We start from the raw sequence: 17,290 nt of genomic DNA on the forward strand, positions 1-17,290 counted from the left end.
AGCTACATTTACCACCTTCTGTCCTTTGTGCTATTTACTTCTACATGTTTTATAAATCCCACAATACATTGTTATTTTTACTTTTTATTAACTTCTGTTTTAATAAATGTCTTCTAATTTGCCACGTATTTGGTATTTCCAGCATACTCTATTATTTATGTCTGGCAATTTTCTTCTATTGTCTTTTTCCTTCAGCTTGAAGAACTTTCACTTTTTCATTTCTTTTTTATAAAACAACTCAGATCCAACCCATCAGGAAATCCTTTTTTCTCTTTCTTCTAAATATATATAGAACCCTAGCTCTTCTCATATTTTCCAATGTAAATACACTTACTCAACCCACTATCTCTTTATGTCCTAATTAGTGTAACAGTCTCCTAATGGTCTCTCTGTTTACACTATTATCTCTCAACTGTCCAGTCTCAATATAGAAGCTATAGTCATCCTCTTAAAATAAAAGTTAATTCATATCTTCCTTATGCTCAAACAACTGAAACCAAAATGGTTTCAATTCCATTCAAATTAAATTCCAATGGCTGACAATACCCTGCACACCATTCCCTATTATTTCTCTGACCACATTTTTCTATTCCACTCCCTCTCTGACTTTAATCCAGCCACATGGTAAGTGTGCAAAATAGTTTGCCCTTTTGGGAAAAGTTGGGCAATTTCTTATATAGTTAAATATGCATGGACCATACAACTCCATTCCACTCTGGGGTGTTTAAAGGGGAGACATGAAAACTTTCATTCACACAAAAAAATGTCATGTCAGTATTTGTAATGGCTTTGTTATTGATGGCTAAAAATTGGAAACCCTCAAATGCCCTTCCACTGATGAATGGAGCAAAAACAGTGGTACATCCATACAATGGAATACTACTCACCAAGTAGAAGGAAAGAACAACATGCAACAACTGGAGGTGTCTTAAATGCATTAGTCTAAGTGAAAGAAACCGGTCTCAAAAGTTTACATACTGCATGTTCCATTTATGTGACCACTGGGTGAGAGGGAGGTGTGATTCAGATCAGGGAGACTGCACGAGGTGACCACATAGGGGTGCAGGGTAGATCTAATGGAGGCGACAGACACATTCTATATCTTTATATCTAGATTTAAGTTCTGCTTACAAGATGGTATGCACTTCTCAAAACTTGCTTAACACTAAAAAAAAAGAAATTTTACTGCATGAAAATTATACCTTAGCTTCAAAATGGGATAAAAGCATATTCAAATATCATTCCATAAGATTTTTATAGAATAAATCATAAAAATATGAATATATATAATTATAGCCTTTGAACTAGTGGAGAACTCGACTGTGTGGATTTAGCAGTGCGTAGGTTGCAGATGCTAACATTAGCCTGTCCTAACCATTATAGTGCATTGTTAATTAACAGTAGAATCATGTGGCCATTATATTTCCATTTTTTTGTTGTGTTGAGTTCACATATGTTCATGTAAAAAATTCTAAGAATCTGTCTGCCCCAGGAATATGTATTGTTATGTTAATATCCCATTTCGTTTCATAGAATCTTAAATTGTGGACCTTCTCAAGTATTTCAAGCATTGAAAAGGTTAATGAGACTTTTGAATCAGCTGGACTGAACTTGTATTTTTAGTCACTGCCTATCTTCCACAGTGATCCAACTAGGTGAACTAGTTCTGATGAAATGACAATGACACAGGGCTTATTTTTTTTAAGGGAGTCAGGAACTTTGAAAAAGAAAATTAGCTACAGCCTGAAGCTGTCTTCCTTTTATCCATTCTGCAGTGACAGAAGCCAGCTCTGTCTTACCTTCTAAGACATGATTTTTTCCCCCTCACCTTTTTTCTCTGGGACAGCATCAGAACATTCCACCCTGTGTTCATATGATATGTAGAACACCTAGCCTCAAAAAGTGCTCCTGTTATGAAACCGTTCTCTTTAGGGGGCTGCTTGTTGATGTGAGGCCCTAACTGTGGGTGGGGCTGTCCGTTCTAAGTGTCCCTACACATAAAAATTTGAAGGATTATTCAACTGAAGACATTATGGTGCCAGCAGAGGATTTGTGGAGAATGACTGAGATGACAATTGGAAAATAAATATATTACACTGATCAATTATAGCCATCCTTAAAGGTACATTTCATAAATGACTGGGAATGGAGAAAGTGGAAAACTGATAAGGTCCTGGATTTAGGGTCCCTTGAGTCCCCTCACTCTCATTAACGATGGGCAAATTACTTTACCTCTCAGCACCTTGATTTCCTCATTTGTCTCTAGGAATCACTACAATAACGATCTCTTTTGTTTGTTGGTATTTAGAACATGAAAAGCATCATGAAACAATGCCTGGTACAGAATAAATCCTCAAAAATTACTCACTATTATAAAGAGTAAAGAGTATCTGATTAGGGTCGACTGACCCAAGGTCATTTCTCTATACCACTAATAAGCTGCGTGTCACTGAATAACTTATTAAAACTTCTGTCCTTTGGTTTTCTCATTGGTTAAGTGGGTATGTCATGTACCCTCCCAAAGACATTATCATGAAGATTAAACTTAATTGTGCATTTAAAGTGATAAGTGGAGTGCCTGTAAAAAGTAGGTGTTCAATACATTTAACTAGTCATTACTATTACTACTATGAACATTGTTAGCTAAACTCCAGATTCCTCTATATTGTATGTTTAACAAATGCTATTCAGCAGCCTTTAAAGAAGGGGATAAACTTGTAAAGGTGTCTTAAATACTCATGTTGGACAACTGTCAAAGGACCAAGAACCACTCTGTGGCCAAGACCAAAGCCAGAGGCTAGTATCACCACCTCATCTTGCAGGATGAAAGATTAAATATTAAATTTAATTTTTAAAGTTATTATTATTTCATTGTTAAAATTTGGTTGTCTTTAAAAATTGTGTTATTTTTATTTGTAAATGTTCATGAAAAATAATGCCCAGGCACTGTCAGATGTCAGATTGCTTCTTATGTCCTTATACCCTATGAAACTGAATGAATTATTGCTTTCTTTTAGGACATTTTTGGAGCCAGGTTTTTTGTTGATTTGCTATCTCTGAAGACATAGGTGAAACGCTCCCTCCAAGCCTTTAAGCTTGCTATCTGCCATGATTTTAAGGGATTTAACTACATGCTTACATCCTCTTTGAGTCATGAACATAAAGACTTTTTTGGCAATGGGGAAACATTTTATTGAATAAACTCTTAGTGTGAGGCTTTGTGCACTCATTAAGGAAGGAACTGACCCAGTCTAGGTTCCCTAGAAAACAGAGCCTATGGGAAACTTCATGTACTAATGCTTTACTGGGACATATGAATCAGAGCAGTGAGACTGAGGGAATAGTTAAGTGATCAGAGAAAAAGGTACAAAGCAAATATAAGCGGGTCCATCTATGAGCTAGTCACAGCTCAGTAAAAATACGTCATCAGTTATTTGGTCATACAGGACACCTCAATCAGGCTCAATCAACCCATGCCTCCTTTTGACTAGTCCTTTCAAAGAAAGGGAAAGAAGTTCATTTGGTGGTTCTCTCTCGTCTGTTTGTCTATCATTTATCAATGGTCATGCAAAGGGTATTTATTAACCTCCCTGAATTTCCTTATATGGAATATGTATGCCTTTTGGTAAAGAAAATTAACACTCCATTGTGGAAGGGATCAAATGTAATCACTTGCCATCAGTTGGCTGGCTGATCTCCATGAAGAATGGTCCTATAATTAGTGCATCAGTGTCTGCTCCTGGCAGTACATGAATCAGGCTGGATGGGTAGGATCCCACCCTGTTGGACCTGTATGTATCCTCCATAGTTTGAGGCAAGAAAGTGAGCATATACTGCTCTTCTTGCTGCGTAAAGTCTGTCTGCTGTCCATGCTCACTCTTAATTGGCATAGAGGGGAATCAGTGTTTGCCTAATCAGTAGCTGCAGAGAAAGAGCTGGAGGCTGTGCTGCCTGTGTCTGGTCAAGACAGTGCTTCCAGCACCACCACTACACCAAAGACCACCTGATTCTCTTACACTAGACCACTGACATTACCATGGCAGAGCAGGCCTCGTTTAAGGTGAACTGAATGGACATGGGGAGACCACGACCTCATGGACCATTCATCTTTGATGGCAGCAGTGTCTTAGCTTGGATCTCACCAAAAGCAGAGCATGAGACAAGGAGCTGGGATCAAATACTTTATTTGGGAAATGATCTTGGGAATTAAAAGTGAGGTAGTGGAGGAAGTGGGTGTGAAAGGAGGGAAAGCCAGTAAATCTTGTGTTATTGAGCTACTGTGGGATACTGGTGGTTAATCTTTCTAGGAACTGACTAATGAACTCTGTAGAATAAGCTTCAGAATTTTCCCACCAAAGAATGTGAGAGGCTGGGATGTTTGCCCGCTTATACCCACGCTCACAGGTGGATGATGACTGTGGGGCGCTAACTCCTTGTGTTCCCCATTTCCAGGCTTCATCTGTGCAAGGAATGAGCATGAGAGTTCTTTGAAGTGGGATGATATTCTTGTACCTAGAAGCTCTCCACCACAGCTAAAGCTGCAGGTAATGGATGGCTGAGGGGATGTGATACCCATAGGCACTAATCCCTATATCAGCCAAACAGGAATTAGATATTGCTTCTGATTTGCTATTTTGGTATGTATGCAGGGGCAATTTCAAGGGCTCCACTTGGTGTCCCTATCACAATGTCAATATCTCATCAATTAGGAACCAGTGAAAGAGTACTGATTGCTGCTAAGTGTGTGTGTGTGTGTGTGTGTGTGTGTGTGTGTGTTTGCATGTGCACACTCCTAATTATTCATTTGGAGAGCAGGCAAACAAGCACAGGGTGATGAGTGGACATATATGGTATGAACATGAGGACCCATTATATCTACTTTGAGAAAGACAATAGACAAGATAATTCACCACTTAGCTTGTGTAAGTCCTAAGTCCTACTCTAACTGGAGGACTAATATGGCTTTTTAGTTTCCCTACTATCTGTATCAATTTAGACCTCATATCTGTTTTCAAAAGTCTGATTGCTCACTTCCCCACTGCATACTCACTTTGGGACAGACACAGGTTTCTCTGGGGAAGGATTGGAAGAATACTCATTATAGATAGGTTTGGTGACACCACAGGATCCTTTTTCAAGTGGACATGGCCTCCCGTTTGATCAATGGGCTATAGGTCTGTAAACTAAGTTAGGCCTGGGACCTGGATAAGATTTGGTGATTTTTCCATTTTGGTGACTGATGTCAGCCTTTGCTCACTAGATCTAATTTCTTCTGGTTTTGGAACTCAAGCAATACCTTATTAGGTAACCACCTATCTCCCTCCAGGAATTCTGTGTTGTGTTAGCCATAGCCATACATTCCTGTGGGTCAGCACACTGTTATTGTTACTCTAACTTTAGATCCTTTGATCTACATTGCTTATGATGCTTAAGTCTTAAAGCCTGGTCTCTGCTTGTCCAGAATCCTATTATCTGTAAGACATTGGGGGTTCAATTCATGGCCTGTAGAGGTGAGCCACTACCCAGGGTCTCAAAGATGCTAACAGCCCCTTCACCAGTGCATTCCTTGCCCTAAATGAGAAAGGAGTGCTCTGGCCTTCCAGGGAATATACTCAAGTGATGGATTCTCAGCTTGTGTAGTAAATCCATTCTATCACTCCTACCTCTCTCAGCCTTTTGAATCCTTCTCCAGTAGCACAAGGAGGCAGTTCTGGAATCTTTACTTTGACTACTGTCAGCTATTAATCAGTCCATAGTCCTTCTGAGCTATGCACAGTACTATTGGAGATAATTTGAGATGTCCTTCCCAGAACACCAAATCCCAAACAACACCTTAGTGCCCTCATGCGAGTGAATTATTGCTTTTGCAACATTCCATTCCATGCTCTTGTGTACAGTACCCTCAACATTCATTCCCGCATGTTTTCCTATTGGCATCTATTAATCATGTCCTGCCATTCTTTTTGAGATGTGGACTATTTATTACTGGAGAAGTGACTGTAATTTCCTCATTGGTTTGTGCTGAGACTTAGCTCTGATTGCTGTCTTGAAGACAATAAAGCATGGTTGTACTGAGTGTTCAAAAGAAGTTGTGTTATCTTTGAACACATTGCTCTGAGGTTGCAGAAGACAAAACTGCCATGATGGCCTTCTGATTTTCATATCAGACATTGTCCTGATAACTAATTACATTAAGCCTGCTTTCTGCTTGCAAGGCCTCCAGTGATGGCCAAAGGAACTACCACCCTGTATAATTTTTATTATAATTTACTTTATATGGATTCATACAGCAGCTTTTTGACTCTGCCATGACTTGACTTCATCCTGTACCTCATCACATTATCTACAAATGAAAATTTTAGTAATTATGATGCCATCACATGCCAGTTGTTCTTAACACTGCCAGTACCTGCACCAGTGGTGTACCTATTATTTCTAGACAGAGAGTCAATCTTAATATAAATCTTGACCTTTAGGTCTGCTCTCTAGGAGCACCCCTGGAACCAATTGTCTTATCCCAGTTTCCCTAGAAAACAGCCTGAGTCAAAGCTTGGATGTTGATTAGAGAGAGATGTGATTCCAACCAAACAAGAGTAGGAGTAAAGGAAGTGAAGGGGGGAAGCAGGGAAGAAATCCAAGCTGGTGAATTATGAAGCCATTCCATCTCTACCAGGAAACACAGCCGGTTGCTCTGACATGGGACATACCTAGTTAGGCTCTTGGGAAGGAATGGAATACTTGATACATTGACTGCCTCCTGTCTTCTTCCAACTGGCCAGATTTCACTGAGTGAGACAACACTACACTCTCTGCATTTAATCACCTTGCTCTTTCTGGCACCTGCTTGGAAAATCCGATCTCATGCTCTGTGGCACAACTTTTCACCCAAGACCAGAGGAGTCAGAGGTCAAGAGTGTCCATGGTCAGATCCAAAGCTCCTCATTGCTGTGGCTACTATGGTTCCCACTGTGTGTGATGAAGGTCACGCAGGAGCCTGGGGCGTATCCTGGGCAGGAGCTCATCTAAGCGGATTGCCCCTTACTTACATTTTTATTTCTAATGCTTTTTCATGGAGTTGTTTTATTTCATACATTCACAGTAAGTTCAGGGATTGAAGAAATAGAGTGAAAATTGTTGTATAGCCTTCCAAAGGCTAAATCTGAAGTTGAAGAGCAGATTTTGACTGAATAACACAGACAAGGCTGACCTTAGGCAAATCCCTGGTTTTGATTTGATGTTTAGTAGAATTTCTGTTCAAACAAGTGCCCTTTTAGTTAAAGTAATATATCTCTTACTTAAGTGGCAGACGTGTGGGACTGTTACTTGGTTTTTGCCAACCTACAGAAATTACATCACATGATCTGGAGGTTAACTATTAAGACAAGTCCAAATTTTTTACTAGCTAGACAGGAGTTGGCAGAGGAAGCTTACGCCTTTGCATAGAGTCCTAGATGTAAAAAGAAGACATAAACTTAAAAAGACTAGGGTTTTATGGCATTATAATTTTGTGTTCTGATAATTAAATATGAGCCTCCATGTCTATCATCTTTCTAACTGCTCATCATCTCTCTTTATACATAGCTATCTTTATACACACACATATATACATACATACAGTTTTTCTTTCAGTTAACCTTTCATTTTCAAGGTCAGACACTTAGATGGTAAAAAGGGGAATGAAATTAAGAGTGCTTACAATACCTAAAAGGAACTTCAGCTTTAGAATACAGGCAGTTAGACATCGTTAATAGAAAGAGTGCCTTAAGGATTAGCATCTATCATTAAGTATTTTTGTGACACATACAGAAAAACAACCTGCCACAAGGAAGGCACTCTGAAAAGAACAGTCAATCAAAGTGGCACACAGTATTCATTTTTGACAAGCAGCTAGGGTTTGGAAACACTTTGGGGTACATATTAATATCTGGATTGAAAAAGAAATCTCTGACTACATTCTAAGTGCTTGGCAAAAGCAAAGTGGGGGAAAATATGATGATACATATCAACTACCATTCGGTTAACATACACTGTATGTCAAGCACTGGGGTAAATGTGACACATACCTTATCTCCTCTGATCTTTCACTGCTTCTTTAAGTGTAGGAATCATTATTTCACCAAATGAAACTGAATCCCAGAGAGTTAAAAAATTAACCCAATGGAGATAGTATTTGAATTCAGATCTGTGTGCTTAAAATATGTGCTTTTAAGCCACTACACTGTATGACTCCTCATACCCCCACCACTGACTGTGTTTCTCCAATGTGCCAGGTATTTTATATTCATTAGCTCAGGAATCTTCTCAGACACACTGTGCTCAGTGATGAGAACACTGGGACTCAAGAAAGAAAAGAAATGTTTCTAAAGCCACAGAAGTAGTCAATGATGGAGGCTAAGACAACTTCATTCCAAATCCCCAATCTTCCCACTACTCCATGTTATTGCCTAAATTCCTAAACAATGAAGCTAGTCCAGCCTTGTGCATTCTCTCCAAGTCTTTTTTCCATTTCATAGCTCATTCGATCCAGAAAAACACATGTGTATGAGTGATTAGGATAAGGCCAATACTAGCTACTAATAATGACTAAGGTCATTTAAAGACACCACACTTTTTCTCCAACCCTGAAGACTATTTGCACTATCCCCAATTTATAGGCAAGGAAAATTTTAACCTCTCAGGCATTTATGAATTCATATGTAATATTAAAAAGTCAAGCTGTTATTTTACCTTGAAACATCAACTCCAATGCTTAAAAGAAAAATCTGGCCAACTGAAAATCCAAAAGCAAAATATAGAAGGCAAGCTGTTCTTCCTTGATTCCGTTTTCAAGACATCTAGCAGAAGGAAAGTAATTCTGAGAGAAGATAAAGATGGGTAAGCCCTATGATTAGCCCAGGCTACTACCTTGAAAGAGTGTCCAGGTCACAGAAGGACAGGGAGACCCTAGAACCATGAAGGCCTTGTTGGGTTGAGGAAGCAGTGCTGGGAGTCAGGGGAGATGAAGGTGGCTTGAATTTTTAGGAGAGAGTACCAGAAAAGAGAGAGGCTGATCAGAGAGAAAACTCCAGAGGCGTCCCCTCAAGTGTGCACCTAGATATTGGCCAGTGCGTGTGTGTGAAGAAATTACCAGAGGCCAAGAAAAGAATCACCTGAAAGGATAAAAGATAACAGTGACTTCATGCACACAGGGCTGGGAATAGTGCATGAAACACCCAGCCAGCCTGGAAGATCTCATGACTGACAGGCATTGGATAGAGTACACAGAATGTGCTTGCTTGAGCAGCAGAGAATGCTTAGCACCAGACGACAAACAACCAGTCTCATCCCATGTGACAATTCTTAAAAGCCACAAGAATTAATCTGTTTCCAATAACTTTATTGGTTCCAGAACAAAACTCAAGAATTTATAGCAATACAAAAATGTGCTGTATTCAACAAGGTGAAATCAGAATGCTAGGGCTTTAATAAAATATTACCAACCATACAAAAAAAAAGTAAGAAAATATAACCCATAATGAAGAGAAAAAGCAATCTAAATTGACCCAGAACTGACTAAGATGTTATAATAATCACAAAAAGGCATCAAAACAGTTATTTTGTCTATATTCCATATATTCAGAAAGCTAAGTGGAGATATGAAAGATATTTCTAAAAACTCAAAATTGAATTTTTAGAAGGGAACGTTTCAGTGAGTGAGAAGAAAATACATTGGTTGGGTCAATGACAGATTAGACACTGCACAGGAAAAGATGAGTGAACTCAAAGACATGGCCCTAGACACTGTTTTAAAATCTAACAGAGTTAAAAAGGAAAACAGATGAGCACAGCATCTCTGAGCAGTAGGACAACTTCAAGCATCCTAACAGGGGCAAGAGGGGGCGAGGAGACAGAAAAACAATAATGACACTTTATAAGGGTTGAAATTTTTCCAAATTTGATCAAAACTCTAAAATCACAGATCCAAGAGTCTCAATGAACCATAAGTGCAGGAAACATGAAGAAAATTATGCTCTAATTATGCCTCAACAAAGTTTTGTAATGATTTAAAAAAAAAATCTTTCATGGAACTCACTAGCACCCCTCAGGCTTCTGCTTCTGAAAATGTGCAAGGCAGTGATTGCACTAGTCATCTCTGAGGAGGTGAGTGTTGTGATTGCTACCTTCAGTCCTGTGGAACTGTCAGGAGCAGACTGTGACAGTTCTATCTCTGCGTTGTGCAGAAAATGCCAGAGATGAAGTCCCCTGGCTCCCTCCAGTCACTGTGGCCCTCCCAAAAAGTCCACTGACTAAGATCCCTCAATCACTGTGGCAGAGTGTTTAAGAAATAAGCCAGGGGACCGAACCTTTTCAGGTGTCCAAGTAACAATGATAATGGTCACAGGGTCTAAATACCTTTCCAAACATCTGCTGGTCTCTTTGGATCCCTGGATAAAAATCTTTGGATGACATCTTTTCTCCTCCCCATATTGGCCCTAGAGGTCAGGCACTTTCTATCTTAAACCCTCCCTGTTGCAAAATCAGTGAAGTCTTTATCTGTAAACATAATAATGACAGTGCCCATCGCAGAATACTTCAACTTATGTAATTTTTACTTTCTTGTGATTATCATATAGAGTCTTGAGAATGATTAAATAAAAGATCTATAAGCATTTCCTAGACTCTAGGCAGCTTTCTAAGTACCTTATATGACATAGTATCTTACTTTACTTTCACAAGAAACTTACCAGGTAAGTGCACTCTATTCTTATTGGAGGTCAATTCTCATTATTCACAGTAAATGTTACTGAATTAGTGAATACCCAACTGCTGTTTCTGGAAGAAATACAATTAGGTTCCTGTGAGCCTCCGATTACAACACTTTTTGTCAACTGATCAATAGCTAACCTAGTTTCGTGTGTGTTTCTGTTTAAAGATTTAGTGCATATTGTGATTCATTAACACCGAACTCACAGTCAACAGCACTATAACTTCAGCTTTGAGCAAAGCTTATCTAACATACTTAATTTCCCCAGAAGGCACATAGTAGCGTTCTTGAGCTCAGAAATAACAGTGAGCATTTCAGCACCTCACACAGGGGTCAAGTTAAGTACCAACAAAAAGCACAAAAAATGAAAAAAACATGGCACTACGTAGACCACAGATAGGACACTTGTTTGCAGTCTGAGAGCTGAAGCAAGAAGACAGAGAGCATCATCCCATTCAGCCTCAGCAGAAAACACACACGTCAGGTGACTCAAATTTTTTTTCACTGCCACGTCCATGGATGATGCGACAAGCACCACAAGTCTGGATTTGGGGGTTACAAATAAATTTTAGCAGTTAGGTGAATTTGAAAATATGGAATCTAGTAATAATGAGGATCAATTGATTATAATGCTCATCATCTACCTTTTTTAGTGAAAGAAACACTCAGGGTAGTTTCCTGATTTTCTCAAGTTTGTATTGCTCATAAATAACAGGATCCAATTCCAACATGCTGACTCCAGATCTAAGCTCTGCACCACTGTACTGTCTTCCATGACACAGTGCCTCCAACTGAATTCGTACCCACGTCGATCAGCAATAATGAGGTACAACAAAGAAAGATGTAATCCCAGTGGCTTACAACAACAGACATTGATGATCTTGCTGCCAGATCTGTGGGTTGGGTGGGCTTCTGCTGATCTCATTTAGGTTTAGCCAGGCTTGCATCAGGCTGCTATATGGGTTCAGGTCGGCTTCATTCTCCTTTCTCTTGAATAAGTGCCTACTCAGAACTTGTTCTTATCACAAACAGCAGAAGGGGGTAAGATACAAACCCCATCCCCCCAGCTCCCGGCGGGAGAAGAATAGGCAGAGCGGGAGGGAGACGGAGCCCAGGACTGCCGAACATCCAGCCCCCGCCATCCGGGCCCAGACACAGTATGTGCCCAGGGGGCCCTGGATACTAGGAAAACAGGGCAGCAAGAACAGTGAGCGGGCACTGGAGGCCGGGCACCGGAGGACATAAGAAAAGCGCGCGACCAATTTTTTTTTTTTTTCTTCTGCTGCTTTGTTTTGGCGAGCGCTTTTTGGAAGTCTTAAAGGGATAGGGACCCCAATACTAGGGAAACAGGGCAGCAAGAACAGTGAGCGGACACCGGTGGCCTGGCGCAGGAGGACACCAGAAAAGCGAGCGCCCATTTATTATTTTTTTTGCTGTTTTGTTTTGGCAAGTGCTTTTTGGTAGTCTTAAAGGGATAGGGACCCCAATACTAGGGAAACAGGGCAGCAAGACCGGTGAGCACAGGCCTGATGCTGGCACCGGAGAATAAAGAAAAACGAGCGACCACCTTTTTTTTTTAAATTAAAAAATTTTTTTTTCTTTTTTTTTTGGTAGTTGTTGTTTTGTTTTGACGGGTGCTTTTTTGAAGTCTTAAAGGGGCAGGGTGGGACACTTAATCCAGAGGTAGGGAGTCTGGGGATCTCTGGGCACCCTAACCCCTGGGCTGCAGGGAGCAGGGAGGCCCCTTACGGAGATAAATAGCCTCCCAGCTGCTCCTGCTCCAAGGCGACTCCACCACTTTGGAGTAGCTGCCCGAGCCAGGCCACACCCACAGCAACAGCGGAGATTAACTCCATAGCAGCTGGGCAGGAAGCAGAAAACCTGTCTGCGCGCAGCTGCTCAGCACAAGCCACTAGAGGTCGCTGTTCTCCCAGGAGAGGAGGGCCACAAACCAACAAGAAGGGAAGTTCTTCCAGCCATCACTCGTCCCAGCTCTGCAAACTATTCCTATCACCATGAAAAGGCAAAGCTACAGGCAGACAAAGATCACAGAGACAACACCAGAGAAGGAGACAGACCTAACCAGTCTTCCTGAAAAAGAATTCAAAATAAGAATCATAAACATGCTCACAGACATGCAGAGAAATACGCAAGAGAAATGTGATGAAGTCCGGAGGGAGATCACAGATGCCAGAAAGGAGATCACAGAAATGAAACAAACTCTGGAAGGGTTTATAAGCAGAATGGATAGAATGCAAGAGGCTATTGATGAAATTGAAATCAGAGAACAGGAACACATAGAAGCTGACATAGAGAGAGACAAAAGGATCTCCAGGAATAAAACAATATTAAGAGAACTGTGTGACCAATCCAAAAGGAACAATATCCATATTATAGGGGTCCCAGAAGAAGAAGAGAGAGGAAAAGAGATGGAAAGTATCTTAGAAGAAATAATTGCTGAAAACTTCCCCAAACTGGGGGAGGAAATAATCGAACAGACCACGGAAATACACAGAACCCCCAACAGAAAGGATCCAAGAAGGACAACACCAAGACACATAATAATTAAAATGGCAAAGATCAACGACAAGGAAAGAGTTTTAAAGGCAGCTAGAGAGAAAAACGTCACCTATAAAGGGAAACCCATCAGGCTAACATCAGATTTGTCAACAGAAACCCTACAGGCCAGAAGAGAATGGCATGATATATTTAATACAATGAAACAGAGGGCCTTGAACCAAGGATACTGTATCCAGCATGACTATCATTTAAATATGACGGGGGATTAAACAATTCCCAAACAAACAAAAGCTGAGGGAATTTGCTTCCCACAAACAACCTCTACAGAACATCTTACACGGACTGCTCTAGATGGGAGCGCTCCTAGAAAGAGCACAGCACAAAACACCCAACATATGAAGAATCGAGGAGGAGGAACAAGAAGGGAGAGAAGAAAAGAATCTCCAGACAGTGTATATAACAGCTCAATAAGCGAGCTAAGTTAGGCAGTAAGATACTAAAGAGGCTAACCTTGAACCTTTGGTAACCACGAATTTAAAGCCTGCAATGCCAATAAGTACATATCTTTCAATAGTCACCCTAAATGTTAATGGGTTGAATGCACCAATCAAAAGACACAGAGTAACAGAATGGATAAAAAAGCAAGACCCATCTATATGCTGCTTACAAGAAACTCACCTCAAACCCAAAGACATGCACAGACTAAAAGTCAAGGGATGGAAAAACATATTTCAAGCAAACAACAGTAAGAAGAAAGCAGGGGTTGCAGTACTAATATCAGACAAAATAGACTTCAAAACAAAGAAAGTAACAAGAGATAAAGAAAGACACTACATAATGATAAAGGGCTCAGTCAAACAAGAGGATATAACCATTCTAAATATATATGCACCCAACACAGGAGCACCAGCATATGTGAAACAAATACTAACAGAACTAAAGGGGGATATAGACTGCAATGCATTCATTCTAGGAGACTTCAACACACCACTCACCCCAAAGGATAGATTCACCGGGCAGAAAATAAGTAAGGACAGGGAAGCACTGAACAACACAGTAGAGCAGATGGACCTAATAGACATCTATAGAACTCTACATCCAAAAGCAACAGGATATACATTCTTCTCAAGTGCACATAGAACATTCTCCAGAATAGACCACATACTAGGCCACAAAACGGGCCTCAGAAAATTCCAAAAGAATGAAATCCTACCAACCAACTTTTCAGACCACAAAGGCATAAAACTAGAAATAAACTGTACAAAGAAAGCAAAGAGGCTCACAAACACATGGAGGCTTAACAACACGCTCCTAAATAATCAATGGATCAATGACCAAATCAAAATGGAGATCCAGCAATATATGGAAACAAATGACAACAACAACACTAAGCCCCAACTTCTGTGGGACAGACACAGCAAAAGCAGTCTTAAGAGGAAAGTATATAGCAATCCAAGCATATTTAAAAAAGGAAGAGCAATCCCAAATGAATGGTCTAATGTCACAATTATCGAAATTGGAAAAAGAAGAACAGATGAGGCCTAAGGTCAACAGAAGGAGGGACATAATAAAGATCAGAGAAGAAATAAATAAAATTGAGAAGAATAAAACAATAGCAAAAATCAATGAAACCAAGAGCTGGTTCTTTGAGAAAATAAACAAAATAGATAAGCCTCTAGCCAGACTTATTAAGAAGAAAAGAGAGTCAACACAAATCAACAGTATCAGAAACGAGAAAGGAAAAATCACGACGGATCCCACAGAAATACAAAGAATTATTAGAGAATACTATGAAAACCTACATGCTAACAAGCTGGGAAACCTAGGAGAAATGGACAACTTCCTAGAAAAATACAACCTTCCAAGATTGACCCAGGAAGAAACAGAAAATCTAAACAGACCAATTACCAGCAACGAAATTGAAGCGGTAATCAAAAAACTACCAAAGAACAAAACCTCCGGGCCAGATGGATTTACCTCGGAATTTTATCAGACATACAAGGAAGACATAATACCCATTCTCCTTAAAGTTTTCCAAAAAATAGAGGAGGAGGGGATACTCCCAAACTCATTCTATGAAGCTAACATCACCCTAATACCAAAACCAGGCAAAGACCCCACCAAAAAAGAAAACTACAGACCAATATCCCTGATGAACGTAGATGCAAAAATACTCAACAAAATATTAGCAAACCGAATTCAAAAATACATCAAAAGGATCATACACCATGACCAAGTGGGATTCATCCCAGGGATGCAAGGATGGTACAACATTCGAAAGTCCATCAACATCATCCACCACATCAACAAAAAGAAAGACAAAAACCACGTGAGCATCTCCATAGATGCTGAAAAAGCATTTGACAAAGTTCAACATCCATTCATGATAAAAACTCTCAGCAAAATGGGAATAGAGGGCAAGTACCTCAACATAATAAAGGCCATCTATGATAAACCCACAGCCAACATTATATTGAACAGCGAGAAGCTGAAAGCATTTCCTCTGAGATCGGGAACTAGACAGGGATGCCCACTCTCTCCACTGTTATTTAACATAGTACTGGAGGTCCTAGCCACGGCAATCAGACAAAACAAAGAAATACAAGGAATCCAGATTGGTAAAGAAGAATTTAAACTGTCACTATTTGCAGATGACATGATACTGTACATAAAAAACCCTAAAGACTCCACCCCAAAACTACTAGAACTGATATCGGAATACAGCAAAGTTGCAGGATACAAAATCAACACACAGAAATCTGTTTCTTTCCTATATACTAACAATGAACCAACAGAAAGAGAAATCAGGAAAACAACTCCATTCACAATGGCATAAAAAAAAAAAATACCTAGGAATAAACCTAACCAAAGACGTGAAAGACTTATACTCTGAAAACTACAAGTCACTCTTAAGAGAAATTAAAGGGGACACTAACAGATGGAAACTCATCCCATGCTCGTGGCTAGGAAGAATTAATATCATCAAAATGGCCATCCTGCCCAAAGCAATATACAGATTTGATGCAATCCCTATGAAACTACCAGCAACATTCTTCAATGAACTGGAACAAATAATTCAAAAATTCATATGGAAACACCAAGGACCCCGAATAGCCAAAGCAATCCTGAGAAAGAAGAATAAAGTAGGGGGGATCTCACTCCGCAACTTCAAGCTCTACTATAAAGCCATAGTAATCAAGACAATTTGGTACTGGCACAAGAGCAGAGCCACAGACCAATGGGACAGACTAGAGAATCCAGACATTAACCCAGACATATGTGGTCAATTAATATTTGATAAAGGAGCCATAGACATACAATGGCGAAATGACAGTCTCTTCAACAGATGGTGCTGGCAAAACTGGACAGCTACATGTAGGAGAATGAAACTGGACCATTGTCTAACCCCATATACAAAAGTAAACTCAAAATGGATCAAAGACCTTAATGTAAGCCATGAAACCATTAAACTCTTGGAAAAAAACATAGGCAAAAACCTCTTAGACATAAACATGAGTGACCTCTTCTTGAACATATCTCACCGGGCAAGGAAAACAAACAGCAAAAATGAGTAAGTGGGACTATATTAAGCTGAAAAGCTTCTGCACAGCAAAAGACACCATCAATAGAACAAAAAGGATCCCTACAGTATGGGAGAATATATTTGAAAATGACACATCCGATAAAGGCTTGACGTCCAGAATATATAAAGAGTTCACACGCCTCAACAAACAAAAAACAAATAACCCAATTAAAAAATGGGCAGAGGAACTGAACAGACAGTTCTCCAACAAAGAAATACAGATGGCCAACAGACACATTAAAAGATGCTCCACATCACTAATTATCAGAGAAATGCAAATTAAAACTACAATGAGGTATCACCTCACAGCAGTAAGGATGGCTGCCATCCAAAAGACAAACAACGACAAATGTTGGTGAGGCTGTGGAGAAAGGGGAACCCTCATACACTGCTGGTGGGAATGTAAATTAGTTCAACCATTGTGGAAAGCAGTATGGAGATAC

General features: G+C 39.9%; 1 protein-coding gene across 1 annotated transcript in view; it reads left to right on the forward strand.

The window, feature by feature from the left end:
• LOC130682824 (serine/threonine-protein kinase TAO1-like) overlaps positions 1–17,290 on the forward strand; it is a 232,708-nt gene that overhangs the window by 81,157 nt on the left and 134,261 nt on the right. The window contains exon 6 of the mRNA XM_057497772.1: positions 4,453–4,544. The gene's annotated coding sequence lies outside the window, so the exon portion shown is untranslated. The remainder of the gene's footprint in view (positions 1–4,452; positions 4,545–17,290) is intronic.

This window comes from Manis pentadactyla, chromosome 3 (assembly GCF_030020395.1).
Source record: "Manis pentadactyla isolate mManPen7 chromosome 3, mManPen7.hap1, whole genome shotgun sequence".
Taxonomy (NCBI): domain Eukaryota; kingdom Metazoa; phylum Chordata; class Mammalia; order Pholidota; family Manidae; genus Manis; species Manis pentadactyla.